This window comes from Somniosus microcephalus, chromosome 23, assembly GCF_052327205.1.
Source record: "Somniosus microcephalus isolate GS21.2 chromosome 23, FLI_Smic_1.0, whole genome shotgun sequence".
Classification (NCBI taxonomy): Eukaryota; Metazoa; Chordata; class Chondrichthyes; order Squaliformes; family Somniosidae; genus Somniosus; species Somniosus microcephalus.
This window is the reverse complement of record NC_141009.1, coordinates 499,128-514,811: the sequence shown is the minus strand read 5'-3', so window position 1 is coordinate 514,811 and position 15,684 is coordinate 499,128.

Here is a 15,684-nt window from a genome sequence, read left to right as displayed (position 1 = left end):
GAGAAATCAAGGGTGTAAATCAAACATGGCCACAGTAAACAATAATTCTAAAAGGTCTAAGAGTGTTAACAAAAAGCCTGAAGGCTTTCTGTCTTACTGCGAGGAGCATTCATAATAAGGTGGATGAATTAGCTGCGCAAATAGATGTAAACGGATATGATATAATTGGGATTATGGAGGCATGGCTCCAGGGTGACCAAGGCTGGGAATTCAACATCCAGGGGTATTCAATATTCAGGAAAGACTGACAAAAAGGAAAAGGTAGCATTGCTGGTTCAAGAGGAGATTAACACAATAGTAAGGAAGGATATTAGCTCTGATGATGTGGAATCTGTATGGGTAGAGCTGAGAAATACCAAGGGGCAGAAAATGTTAGTGGGAGTTGTATACAGACCCCCAAACAGTAATGCTGAGGTTGGGGATGGCATTAAATGGGAAATTAGAGATGCGTGCAATAAGGGCACACCAGTTATCATGGGTGACTTTAATCTACATATAGATTGGTCTAACCAAATTAGTAATACTGTGGAGGAGGAATTCCTAGAGTGTATACGGGATGGTTTCCTGGACCAATATGTCGAGGAACCAACTAGAGATCAGGCCATCTTAGACTGGGTATTATGTAATGAGAAAGGATTAATTAGCAATCTTGTTGTGCGAGGCCCCTTGGGGAGGAGCGATCATAATATGATAGAATTCTTCATTAAGATGGAGAGTGAAGTAGTTGATTCAGAGACTTTGGTACTGAATTTAAATAAAGGAAACTACGATGGTATGAGGCACGAGTTGGCTAGAATGGATTGGGGAATGTTACTTAAAGGGTTGACGGTGAATAGGCAATGGCAAACATTTAAAGATCGCATGGATGAACTACAGAATTTGTTCATCCCTGTTTGGCATAAAAATAAAACAAAAAAGGTGACTCAACCGTGGCTAACAAGGGAAATTAGGGATAGCATAAGATCCAAGGAGAGGACATATAAATTGGCCAAAAAAAGCAGCAAACCTGAGGATTGGGAGCAGTTTAGGATTCAGCAAAGCAGGACAAAGGGATTAATTAAGAGGGGGAAAATAGAGTATGAGAGTAAGCTTTCAGGGAACATAAAAACTGACTGTAAAAGCATCTATAGATATGTGAAGAGAAAAAGATTGGTAAAGTCAAGCGTAGGTCCCTTGCCGTCAGAATCAGGGGAATTTATAATGGGAAACAAAGACATGGCAGACCAATTAAATACCTACTTTGGTTCTGTCTTCACAAAGGAGGACACAAATAAACTCCCAGAGATGTCGGGGAACATAGGGTCTAATGGGAGGGAGGAACTGAATTGTGGAAATGGAAGCTAAGTAAGAAAAGTGAAATAAAATGAAGGAGTCACCATGTGTAAGGGATAATAGATAAATAATGCAGAGGTTCAGGAATGTTCTAAACAGAGGGCTCATAGGTAACCTCGTCAGACACGAGTGAGGTCACTACAGACGCCAGTGGGTCAATTAGAGAAAATGGATGAAGTAAGACATAAACTAATCAAGGAGATGAGACAGGATGTGGAATAGGGTAAACTAATCATCAGGATGCAGGGACAGTAACAAATGTGTAACCAAAGAGATGGGACAGATTATAGGATAGTATAAACCAGGAGGAAAAACCCCAAATAGAGAGCGACAACCTGGCAGCAAGAGACCTAGGAGCAACACTCGACAACAGGGACCTGGGGACAAAACCCAACGTAGAGGGTTGGGCAGAGATTGATCACCTCGGACCAAATCAGGGTAATATCTATATAAGTTGTGAGTCTTATATTTTGGAATTGTACTTTAAACTGCGAACGGTATTTGTTAAGCATTTATTAAAAATAAATCTTTGTACGCGAAATCTGTTGCCTGTGTGTTTGTTCAGACCAAACTTACATTTGAACCCTAAAAGGAAAATTGCGAACCTATTTGTTCGCTCTTTCGAACATCTAGCGAAATCTGAGCTACAATTGCCGACCCAGGTGGGACTTTAGAACTTTGTTTTGGACAAAATATACCACAGTAAGGGGCTGAACAAGCGACAGACAATATCTGTTAGAGTCGGACAAGGTATATCTGTTAGAGTCGGATAAGGTTTTAAAGCAGTAACTATGGTGGAACATGACGCGTCTAAAGGGGAGACCTCCCAGGATTGGGAAGAACAGTTTAATCAATTAATGGTAGGAAAATATAAGGACTGGGTGGTGACGATCGCCGGTCCAAGTTTCAAAGGAGGTCAGACCTGCTTTGAGCAAAATAATAAAAAGGGAAAAATGAAACAAAAAAAATTTAAATATTTTCTGATGGCAGCCTGTTACTCCGAACTAATGAGCGAGTGAGCATTAACACACAGTCAGGGTCAGACCCAAAACCAATTGCAGTCTGATTTAGACCAGCTCCGGAATCAGGTTAAAAATTTGCAAAAGGAAAATGAGGAATTACGTAGTGATAAAAGATTGCACACTCTGCATATGGCCTTTAGTATGACTGCAGTGGAAGCAAGTAATCAAAAATTACACCGAATGCAGGAACAACTAGACGAGTCCACAAGGGATCGCTGTGCCCCAGAGGAAAAGTGTCAGGATTTAAAATCAGCCCTCAAGGTCATACAACAGTCACACCAGCGGGGAAATATACGATAAAACGGATCATACCCACTGTCGTCAAGAAATAGAAATATTAAAGCCACAATTATCCTCACACAGAGGCATAATATGCGCTTTCTCTGACGGAGGCGGAGAGGGTATCGACTACTCAAGTCTGGCCGAGGCGGCCCAGAACTATGAGAAGGACCAATCAGGAGAAAGGGACTACGGCCCCCCTGACCCGTCGTGGTACAATTCCCCGCCACCCTATAGAAATAATAAAGGTCCTACTGCCCCAGAGGAGCCGCCACCCCACTACCCATGAACCCTATGGTCACTGTTCGGACACAGGAATGGACCGACGGTCAAGCGGTAGGCGATGGGCCCAACGGACCCATCAATTATGCCACCCCTTTTACTCTCTCCTAATTGAATGATATTGCCAAAAACGTACCCAAGTTTGATGGCGAGATTAATTTTGAATTATGGAAGGCTGCGGTTTGCCAGGCCTCTGAGACTTAGGGACTAGATGAGGGAGAGCTGAGGAAACTAGTGACTTTGTGTTTGGGACCCGTTATATTCGGGGCCATACCCCAAACCCAGAGAACAGGGCAGGGCACCATAGTTGAAATGTGAATCGCCATTAAGGAAGCGGCAGGAGTTAACAGCAAGGATCCCGTTATGGAACTAGCTAACTTTAAACAGGGTGACAAAGAACACCCCCGCGCTTATGCGGAACGCTTGTGGGTGGTTTTCTGTAACCTGATGGGAACATTGAACCGCGACAATCTGGATGATGGTCCTCGTGCCACCTGGTTTAAGTCCCTCATTTCCCATGCCTCCGATTCCAGTAAAAGGGCATGCAAGCTCTTCAACCCTACCGACGACACTCATAATGAGGCCTGGATCTTAAGGCGTATGACCAGGGCTTGGCAGGACGATAAAAATCAATCCTCTCCCCAACCAAAAGATAAAATCCACGCTTTCTGCTCAGGCCCAGATAGAAATGACCCGCCAGCATGGAGGACTGAGGGATCTCCAAGGTATCCGGTAGCAAACCAGGGAGATAGGGGATATGGACCACTAAGGGGACCCTGTTATAACTGCGGAAAGACGGGACATTGGCAAAGGGAGTGTCAGGTGCCAAAAAGTAACCGGCCCGGCGCTGTGGGATGCTCCGGGCGAATGGAACCCTTCCATCAGCAACCGACACTCGAGCCCGGGGGCCAACAATGACGGGGTCCGACCTCGGAGGTCGTGTGCAAGGCAGGATATGACAATCATGGACGGCCTATAGTCTCAGGTGTCATAGGAGGTGGCGATACCACATTTTTATGGGACACAGGCGGATCCAGAACGTGTCTGGGAAACCAGCACACCCTCTCGCACAACGACTTAACTAATCAAGAAATTCTCCTTCGCGGCTTTACCGGTCATGGGAGATTCAATTGGGAAGTTTCAAATTTAAGCATGCCTGCCTGTCGGTGCCACAGATGCAGGGGGAATCGGCAATAGTTGGTATTGACTGCATGAGAATATATAATTTGGCTTATGACCCAGCAAACCGATGTATTTGGGGAATGTGTGAAACTTGTGTTGACAGGTTAATACCCACAGGGACGTATGACGCGCGCGTATGCTGCATGAAAACTTTTACTTTTGTTCCTTCTACCATAACAGACGACCCCGAAATACAGGATACTTTAACCCAAAACTCAAATGTTTTTGCCACCCACAAACACGAGTGTGGCCGGATGGCAGGACCGGTCTCAATCATGGGACCCGATCCCCTGCCCCAGAAGCAGTATAAAGTTCCCGTAGAGGCAGAAAAGGACTTAGACAATATTATTCACAGTCTCTTGAATCAAGGTGTGCTCCGACCCATTGCTTCTACCAATAACTCACCCATTTGGCCCGTTCAAAAACCCGATAAGTCCTGGAGAATGACTAGATTACCGAGCCTTGAATAAGGTTACGCCTTCCGTGGCACCCACTGTTGCCACTGCCCCAGAGACTGCTTCAAAACTTTCCCCAACTGCGAAAATCTTTACTGTCCTGGACATCAGTAATGGATTTTGGTCCATACCCTTAACAAAAGAATGCCAGTACAAATTTGCTTTCTCACAAGGGACAGCAGTGCACTTGGACCTGGTTGCCTCAAGGTTTCCACAATAGCCCCTCAATATTCTCAAACATACTGGCAAATAGTTTGAAGGGATTTTCCCAGCCCTCATTCAGTATGTAGATGATATCCTCCTCCAAACTGACACCATGGAGGAACATAAGGTCCTGTTACAGGAACTACTTAAAACCCTCCACAAGATTGGGGTAAAGGTAAACCCTAAAAAGGCGCAGATTGCGAAATGGTCAGTGCATTACTTGGGAATGCAAGTCACAGAGGGACTAAGGGAGGTAACGGAAGAGCGAAAAAGATCTGCCTCCAAGTTGCCTACCCCCACAGATGTAAAATCCCTCCGGTCCCTTTTAGGGATCACCGGATATTGCCGGGACCACATTGAGGACTACTCTTTACTGGCAAAACCCTTATATAACTTACTAAAGAAGGGAGTGGCATGGGAATGGTCCCAACAACATACGGATTTCTTTAACCAGCTAAAATTAGCCTTGACCCAAGCCCCTTCACTACGCAGCCCTGACATGTCTGAGTTTTTATCTGGAGACTGCCGCTTGTGAGGCCGGCCTATCAGCAGCCTGTTGGTTACGCTTCTAGAATTCTGACCCTTGTTCAGTTAGCGTTCTCACCCAGTGACAAAAATTTACTCAGTGTGTTTTGGGCTGTGCACAAATTCTCTCCAATCGTCGGATTTAACCCTTTGATTATCCTAACCACACACACGCCTATTAAAATGCTTATGGATGGTAGCCTTAAAGATGGCTCAGTCAGTTCACAACGACTAGCCAGATGGACACTACTCCTACAAGGGAGGGACGTCAATGTTAAATATCAGCCTAAATTGACGAACTTAGCGCAGAACATGCTGTACCCAGGAGACCCGCACAAATGTAAAATTTTGTCATCAAGTAACCTTGATGGCCCCTTTCAGACAAAATTTAGGGAGGGTGACGATGACCAGAAAATCAAAACCCACGTCTATCTGGATGGTTCATCAACTGTGGTTAATGGACAACAATGTACCGGAGTTGGGGTGGTAACTATGACTGAGGATGGGAAAAGAGTTCTAGAACAGACCCCTATAAAATTGGAAGGACACAAAGGAGCACAAAGAGCCGAATTAAGTGCCATTGCTGACGTAGTAATGCACCCCGAATCATTTCCTCCACCGGTGGTAATCCATTCCGACAGTAGTTACACCTGCAACAGTTTGACAGACGTTTTGCCCATTTGGCGAGCCAGAGGTTTTACTTCGGCAGATGGAAAACCACCAACAACCGGCCCACTCCTCAAGGTTATCTTCGACGCAGCCACCAAGAACCAAGGGCAGTATATAATCAAAAAGGTGAAAGCTCGTGTAAAAACTACTCTGCTAGGGAACCAGTTTGCTGACGAGACAGCAAAGCAAGGAGCTATCGACGGCTACCCATGGGACCCCCTACCAGGGAGCCCAAATATACCAACAGAAATTCTCTCGGCTGTCGAGGTATCCCCCAAAACAGTAATAGATCTAAAGGAAAGTCAAGGTACAGATCCAGACTTAAAGGCTATTCAGTTGGGAAAACCCTATCCTGACCCCTACAGTCACCATAGAACAGGTCTAACTGCATCAAGGTGTGGTGCTGAAACAGGGAAAATATGTCGTACCAAAGATGGAAAGGGCTGAAATGATTTACCAATTCCATGATGTGGGAGGGCACCAGGGAACAGACAGGACTGTGGCCAAAATAAGGGACGTGTGTTGGTGGCCAGGGATACAACCAGATGTAGAGAAGTATGTCAAGAATTGTTTAATCTGTGCGCAAAATAATCTGGGGAAGTACAAAAACCAGGCCAAGTTGGGACACACTCGACAAGGAAAGGGCCCTTGGACTCAACTCCAGACAGATTACACAGGTCCATTGCCCAGATAGATTACATAGGTCCATTGCCCAGATAGATTACACAGGTCCATTGCCCAGATAGATTACATAGGTCCATTGCCCAGATAGATTACACAGGTCCATTGCCCAGATAGATTACACAGGTCCATTGCCCAGATAGATTACATAGGTCCATTGCCCAGATAGATTACACAGGTCCATTGCCCAGATAGATTACACAGGTCCATTGCCCAGATAGATTACATAGGTCCATTGCCCAGATAGATTACATAGGTCCATTGCCCAGATAGATTACACAGGTCCATTGCCCAGATAGATTACACAGGTCCATTGCCCAGATAGATTACACAGGTCCATTGCCCAGATAGATTACATAGGTCCATTGCCCAGATAGATTACATAGGTCCATTGCCCAGATAGATTACACAGGTCCATTGCCCAGATAGATTACATAGGTCCATTGCCCAGATAGATTACATAGGTCCATTGCCCAGATAGATTACATAGGTCCATTGCCCAGATAGATTACACAGGTCCATTGCCCAGATAGATTACACAGGTCCATTGCCCAGATAGATTACATAGGTCCATAGCCCAGATAGATTACATAGGTCCATTGCCCAGATAGATTACACAGGTCCATTGCCCAGATAGATTACACAGGTCCATTGCCCAGATAGATTACATAGGTCCATAGCCCAGATAGATTACATAGGTCCATTGCCCAGATAGATTACACAGGTCCATTGCCCAGATAGATTACATAGGTCCATTGCCCAGATAGATTACATAGGTCCATAGCCCAGATAGATTACATAGGTCCATTGCCCAGATAGATTACATAGGTCCATAGCCCAGATAGATTACATAGGTCCATTGCCCAGATAGATTACATAGGTCCATTGCCCATTTGCTCGGGAGGAAAGAAATACATCCTGGTAATTGTAGACGTGTTTTCAAAATGGATTGAGGCCTTTCCAACTAATAACAATTTGGCTGCCACCACCGCAAAAATCCTAATGGAGGAAGTGTTCTCCCGATGGGGATTGCCGGAAGGTATCGATTCAGATCAGGGGACCCACTTTGTGGGAAAGTTTATGCAAATGGTCATGCAGTTAGCTGGGGTAAAACAGAAATTTCACGTCGCATACCATCCAGAGTCCAGTGGAATAGTGGAGAGAATGAACAGAACCCTAAAAACCATGATAAGGAAAATGGTCCAACAAAATCACATCTCCGGGAATCGGGCACTCCCCTATGTATTAATGGCTATCTGTGACATGAATTAATGACTGGGAGAATTATGAGAGGTGTTGAAGCATTCATGGGATTACACCTAAATGAAATCCAGAAAACCTCCTTGTCCTCCGAGAAATGTCCAATTTGGTCAAACACTTGGAGGTCGCCAAAATGACGGCTGCAGTAAACATGGGAAATAGGCATCAAAAGAGCAAGGCCTACTTTGATGGGAAGGCCCATCCTTGGGAATTAAAGATAGGGGATCAAGTGATGGTCAAGGCCCAAAGGGAAGGAACCTTTTTGAGCCCTAAATACTCTGGACCCTTTAGTGTCATGGAAAAAGCTAGCGCCTCAGTGTATAAGATTATGGATGGACAAGGGAAATACCGATGGCGCCATATTAATCAGTTAAAACCCTTTGGGAAAATGGGCTCCTTCCACATGCACCATGTTATGTTGGACCCGGGGGAGGACGATACTGAAGGCCCAGCCACCGCCAGCCTCCCTGCGCCAGGGGCTCTCGAACCGGCAAACATGAATCGGCCTGGCTCAGACCCAGAAGAGTCAGAGGGGGAAACGGGGTCCAGCACTCAATTGGGATCCGACTCTGATGATCCGACTGGAGACCTTGCCCAGGGATTACAGAGGTTGTTTTTGGAATCTCATAGAGTGGCCCCTCGAACCAAGTCTTTAATCCAACCCTTCAACTGGACTATAAACCATCCTCTAACCCCGCCCAGTCCAGGACGACCCATACGGTTGCGTCGGGTATCAGAAACAATAGATCTGTAAATAAGAGCAGTTGCTACCCTGATTTTTTTTCTTTCTAGGTAACTGATTATTGCACCTGGAAATCCCAGTACCCACCCTTCTGGGGTACTGTGGTCTGGTGTTTGGCTGTATCCTCCTTGTAGTGTATGTACCTTTAAGAGAGAACTACTTTTACAGCTCCTGTATACTGTAGTACCGGCAGCGACCACACCTGTATATAAGCCTTGAGCAGGCATCTGTACTGTTAGTTTTTTAGACTACCCTCATCCAGTAAACACCTGTTGATTGTTGATCTGCAGTCTCCGTCTATTTATTGAAGAACACCATACCTTAAGATTCACGGATTCAACAGTGGCGACGAGGTCGATTCGAATCTACCTGCAACTCTGCATTTCCTCCCAAGGATTCGCTCCGGGAGGACAGTGGAAGAAAGTCGAGGCCAGAAGCACGGGCGTCGACCACGAGCAACCGCCCAGGCATCCAGCAGAGAGTGAAATTCGCAGGGGAGGCTGTTGAGAGCTCATCATAATAATAATCAACTTTATTGTCATTGTTAGTGCACAAGTGCAGTACAACGAAATGTAGGCTTGCGGCTCCCGAGAGTGTACATTTAGATTAAGACATTTAAACATTCAACATTCATTTGGCTTGTAATACATTAACATAAACATAACCATAATAAAGTGCATTGGCAGATGTGCAGGCTTTAGAGTTTATTTGTGGAGTTCAGTAGGATGACAGCCCTGGGAAAGAAACTGTTCCTAAATCTGGTCGTTCGGGTGCGAATGCATCTGTAGCATCTCCCAGATGGCAGGAGGGCGAACAGACTGTGGCTGGGGTGGGTAGGGTCTTTGATGATGGTCCGTGACCTCCGTAAACAGCGTTTCTGATATATATGTTCTATGGTCGGTAGCCGGGTGCCGGTAATGCGTTGGGCAGTTTTGACTACCCGCTGCAGGGCTTTCCGGTCATAGTAGCTACAGCTGCCATACCATACTGTGATACAGTTCATCAGGATGCTCTCTATTGTGCAGCGGTAAAAGTTAGAGAGGATCCGGGGCCACGACGATCCAGCAACAGACTGGCAACAGGTACAGCGCAGACCCTTCCCGGACAGCGGCGGCTGGAGCCGACCGACAGCACAGAAAAGGCCGAGCAGCGTTGACAGGGTAAGAGAGAGGGTAAAGCGCACAGGGCGCAGCCGGGGGTTGAAGACCGAGCGGCGTCGACGGAAAACAAAAAGAGAGAGAGGGTAAAACACAGCCGTTGTTCAGGACCGAGCGGCGGCAACGAGAGAGGCGCACAGGAGAACGCGCAGAGCGCAGCCAGGGCTCAAGGGCTGAGCAGCGTCTGCGGGGAAAGAAAGGAAGCGCGGGAGACGCCATTTGAGCCGCGGAGAAGAAGGGAGAGCGCGGGAGACACCATTTTTTAAGCCGCAGCAGAGAAGAAGGGCGAGCGCGGGAAGAAAGGAAAGCGCGGGAGACGCCATTTTGAGCCAGCGGAGAAGAAGGGACAGCGCGGGAGACGCCATTTTAGCCAGTCTAACCACACCCAGGGATGCCGAAGAGTGGCAGTGTCACAGCGCTCGACAATGAAGTCGAAGATTGGGCGACATATGTGGAACGCATTGAGGTGTACTGCAAGGCAAATGAAGTGCCAGATGCCAGGAAAGCACTGGTTTTGTTGAATTCCATGGGTGCAAAAACGTATGGCTTACTGCGAAACCTAATAACCCCAGAGAAGCCAGTGGATAAGGATTTTGAAAGCATAGTGGAAATCCTACAGGACCACTTAAACCCCACACCGCTGCTGATAGCAGAAAGATTTAAGTTCCACAAAAGGAACCAGCATAAAGACGAAAGTAATGCTGAGTATTTAACGGAACTGCGCAAGCTATCAAAACACTGCCAGTTTGGAATGGGACTAGCAGATACGTTAAGGGACAAGTTTGTGTGTGAGCTTCAAAGTGAAGGAACCCAGAAACGGCTTCTATCAGAAAAGGATCTTACGCTGGACAAGGCTTTCAGCATGGCAGTATCACACGAAGCAGCCGCAAGGGGCACTGCAGAGATACAACGGAGACCGCAAGAATATGGCACCAATGAAATGTCATATGGAGCAGGGAAGTGTTATCGCTGCGGCAGACCAACACACGACCAGAAGGATTGTTGGTTCAAGGACCAAGTGTGCAGACAGTGTGGAAAAGCAGGACACATTGCAAGAGTCTGCAGGTCAGGGAAGGAAACCAGCAGCAAGAAATCTCCACAGGAGAAGTACAAAAAGGTACATAAGGTGATGGACAGTAGTTCGGACGAACAGAAAAGTGATACAGACTCCGGAAGCAAGGAGCTGGGTTGTCTGAAACTACATAATGTAATCAAAATGGAGGATCACCAGACTATCTGGGTCACGCTCATGATAGACGGCTCAGCTAGGCCTCAGTGCAGCATCGGCAGCGGGTGGAGGCGGAGCAGCACGGCAGAGCGACTACAAGAGGCCCCAGAGGCTCAGGTAGGCCTCAGTGCGGCATCGGCAGCGGGTGGAGGCGGAGCAGCGTGGCAGAGCGACTACAAGAGGCCCCAGAGGCTCAGGTAGGCCTCACCAATCTCCAATCTCAGGCAAGGAGAGAGGTAAAAAGTATTCAAGGTGTGACGTCACCACAAAACAGGTAGGTGATTGGTTGGAGTATTTCTCTCCTTTTAAAACTTTAAGTCTGTGGTTTATAGTTTTTAAGGTTGCTGTGGTGTACCAAGGCCTTTCTGGTGCAGAGTGACTGTTGGTAAACCATTAAACTGGTGTAACTAGAGGGATTGATTTAATTTAAATCCAATTAATTAAAGGGGATACTAGCATCTAAAATCGGGCAGAGGATGTCCATAACTAACAATAATTTTTTTTAATTAATTACATAGAATGGAGCAGGTGATGTGTCACTGTTGCGAGATGTGGGAGCCGGTGAACCCCATTGAGGCTCACGGTGATTACGTCTGTGACAAGTGTCTGCTGCTACAGGAACTCCAGCTCCGTGTTGATGAACTGGAGTCTGAGCTTCAGACACTGCGACACATCAGGGAGGGGGAGAAGTACCTGGACTCTGTGTATCAGGAGGTGGTCACACCTATGAAGTTAAGTAATTCAGATGTAGCCCATGGTCAGGGACAGGACGGTGTGACTACGAGTGAGGCAGGTACGGGGATCCAGGAGGTAGAGCTGGAGGAGCCGCAGCCCTTGCTCTTGACCAACAGGTTCGAGGTTCTTACTCCCTGTGGGGACAGGAGCAGGGACTGCAGGGAGGATGAGCTACCTGGCCACAGCACCGTGGAACGGGGGGCCATTCAAGAGGAGGGAGTAAATAGAAATGTTGTAGTGGTAGGGGATAGTATTATTAGGGGGATAGATAGAGTTCTCTGCAGCTGAGAGCGAGAGTCCCGAAGGCTGTGTTGCCTACCCGGTGCCAGGGTTAAGGACATTTCCTCTGGGCTGGAAAGAAACTTGCAGTGGGAGGTGGTGGATCCAGTTGTCGTGGTCCATGTTGGTACAAATGACGTAGATAGGACGAGGAAGCCGGTTCTGTTAAAGGAGTATGAGCAGCTAGGGGTCAAATTAAAAAACAGAACCTCAAGGGTAATAATCTCTGGATTATTACCTGAGCCACAAGCGAATTTGGCTAGGACAAATAAAATTAGAGAGTTAAATGCGTGGCTCAAAGACTGGTGTGGGAGAAATGGGTTTTGCTTCCTGGGACACTGGCACCAGTACTGGGGCAGGAGGGAGCTGTTCCGTTGGGATGGGCTTCACTTGGCCAGTGCTGGGACTAGAGTCCTGGCGGATCATATAACTAGGGCTGTAGAGAGGGCTTTAAATTAACTAGTGGGGGGGAGGTTCCTAGAGAGCAAATAATAAAAATGACAACAGAGAAGGTCATAGACTTAGGTAGCAGTGGGGAAATTAAAAACCAGAGCGTGTCAGGAAGGGGCAGAAGGTATGGAGTAAAAGGTAAAGTAATAAAAAGGGCAAAAGCAGGAACTAAGTGTCACAAAACATATTTGAAAGTTCTCTATCTGAATGCACGTAGCATTCGTAACAAAATAGACGAGTTAATGGCACAAATAACTACATATGGGTATGATCTTGTGGCCATTACAGAAACATGGCTGCAGGGTGACAATGCCTGGGAATTAAACATACCAGGTTATTTAACGATCAGGAAGGACAGGCAGGAAGGAAGGGGAGGTGGGGTGGCTATGTTAATAAAGGAAGGAATCACTGTAATACAGAGAAATGATATTGGGTCAAAAGATCAGGATAATGAAACAGTTTGGGTGGAGGTAAGGAATAATAAGGGGGAAAAAACACTAGTGGGCATAGTCTATAGGCCTCCGAACAGTTGCAACTCTGTTGGACGGAGTATCAATCAGGAAATAGTTGAGGCTTGTAATAAGGGAGCATCTATAATTATGGGGGATTTTAACTATCATATTAATTGGACAAATCAAATTGGGCAGGGCTGCCTTGAGGATGAGTTCATTGAGTGTATTAGGGATGGGTTTCTTGAGCAGTATGTAACTGAACCGACCAGGGGGCAAGCAACCTTAGATCTGGTCCTGTGTAACGAGACAGGATTAATTAAAAATGTCCTAGTAAAGGATCCCCTTGGAATGAGTGACCATAACATGGTTGAATTCCATATTCAATTAGAGGGAGAGAAGGTTGGATCTCAAACAAGCGTGCTAAGCTTGAATAAAGGAGACTATGAAGGTATGAGAGCGGAATTGAGTAGAGTGGATTGGGAAAATAGATTAAAGGGTAAGACGATACATGATCAGTGGTGTACATTTAAGGAGTTATTTTACAACTTCCAAAAAAAATATATTCCACTGAGAAGAAAAGGGTGTAAAAGAAAAGACAGCCATCCGTGGCTAAGTAAAGAAATTAAGGACAGTATTCGACTAAAAACAAGGGCATATAAGGTAGCCAAATCTAGTGGGAGGATAGAGGATTGGGAAAACTTTAAAAGACAGCAAAAAATAACAAAAAGATTGATTAAGAAAGGGAAGATAGATTATGAAAGTAAATTAGCAAAAAATATAAAAACAGATAGTAAGAGTTTTTATAGTTATATAAAAAGAAAAAGGGTGGCTAAAGTAAATGTTGGTCCCTTAGAGGATGAGACCGGGAAATTAATGGTGGGAAATATGGAGATGGCAAAAACACTGAATGAATATTTTGTATCAGTCTTTACTGTAGAAGACACTAAGAATATCCCAACACTGGACAAACAGGGGGCTATAGGGGGGGAGGAGCTAAACACGATCAAAATCACTAAGGAAGTGTATTGTACTCGGTAAAATAATGGGACTCAAGGCGGATAAATCACCTGGACCTGATGGCTTACATCCTAGGGTCTTGAGGGAAGTGGCGGTAGGGATTGTGGATGCATTGGTAATAATTTTCCAAAACTCCCTGGACTCAGCAAAGGTCCCGGCAGACTGGAAAACTGCTAATGTAACGCCCTTATTTAAAAAGGGCAGTAGACAGAAGGCTGGAAACTATAGACCGGTTAGCCTAACATCTGTTGTAGGTAAAATATTGGAGTCCATTATTAAGGAGACAGTAACAGGACATTTGGATAATCATAATTTAATAGGACAAAGTCAGCATGGTTTTATGAAGGGGAAGTCATGTTTGACAAATTTGCTGGAGTTCTTTGAGGAAGTAACATATAGGGTGGATAAAGGGGAACCAGTGGACGTAGTGTATTTAGACTTCCAAAAGGCATTTGACAAGGTGCCACACAAAAGATTATTGCTTAAGATAAAAAATCACGGGATTGGGGGTAATATTCTGGCATGGATAGAGGATTGGTTATCTAACAGAAGGCAGAGAGTTGGGATAAATGGTTCATTCTCGGACTGGCAATCAGTAACTAGTGGTGTTCCACAGGGGTCAGTGCTGGGTCCCCAACTCTTTACAATCTATATTAACAATTTGGAGGAGGGGACCGAGTGTAACATATCAAAGTTTGCAGATGATACTAAGATGGGAGGGAAAGTAGTGAGTGAGGAAGACATAAAAAACCTGCAAGGGGACATAGACAGGCTAAGTAAGTGGGCAGAGATTTGGCAGATGGAATACAATACTGGAAAGTGTGAGGTTATGCACTTTGGCAGGAAAAATCGTAGAGCAAGTTATTATCTTAATGGCAAGAAACTGGAAAGTACTGAAGTACAAAGGGATCTGGGGGTCCTGGTGCACGAAATTCAAAAGGTTAGTATGCAGGTGCAGCAAGTGATTAAGAAGGCCAATGGAATGTTGGCTTTCATTGCTAGGGGGATAGAATATAAAAATAGAGAGGTATTGCTTCAGTTGTACAAGGTATTGGTGAGACCGCACCTGGAATACTGCATACAGTTTTGGTGTTCATACTTAAGAAAAGACATACTTGCTCTCGAGTCAGTACAAAGAAGGTTCACTCGGTTAATCCCGGGGATGAGGGGATGGACATATGAGGAGAGATTGAGTAGATTGGGACTCTACTCATTGGAGTTCAGAAGAATGAGAGGCGATCTTATTGAAACATATAAGATTGTGAAGGGGTTGGATCGGGTGGATGCGGGGAGGATGTTCCCGATGATGGGTGAAACTAGAACTAGGGGGCATAGTCTTAGAATAAGGGGCTGCTCTTTCAAAACTGAGATGAGGAGGAACTACTTCACTCAGAGGGTGGTAGGTCCATGGAATATGCTGCCCCAAAAAGCTGTAGAAGCTACATCATTACATAAATTTAAAACAGAAATAGACAGTTTCCTAGAAGTAAAGGGAATGAAGGGTTATGGGGAGCGGGCAGGAATTTGGACATGAGTCTAGGTTCGGATCGGTCATGGCCCTGTGGGTAGCGGAGCGGGCCCAGGGGCCGTGTAGCCTGATCCTGCTCCTATTTCGTGTGTCTAATTCCGTTAGATTCAGGAGATGGTTCTGTGATAGGAGATTGGCGGTTAGGATCAGATCAGCCATGATCTTATTGAATGGCGGAGCAGGCTCGAGGGGCCGATTGGCCTAC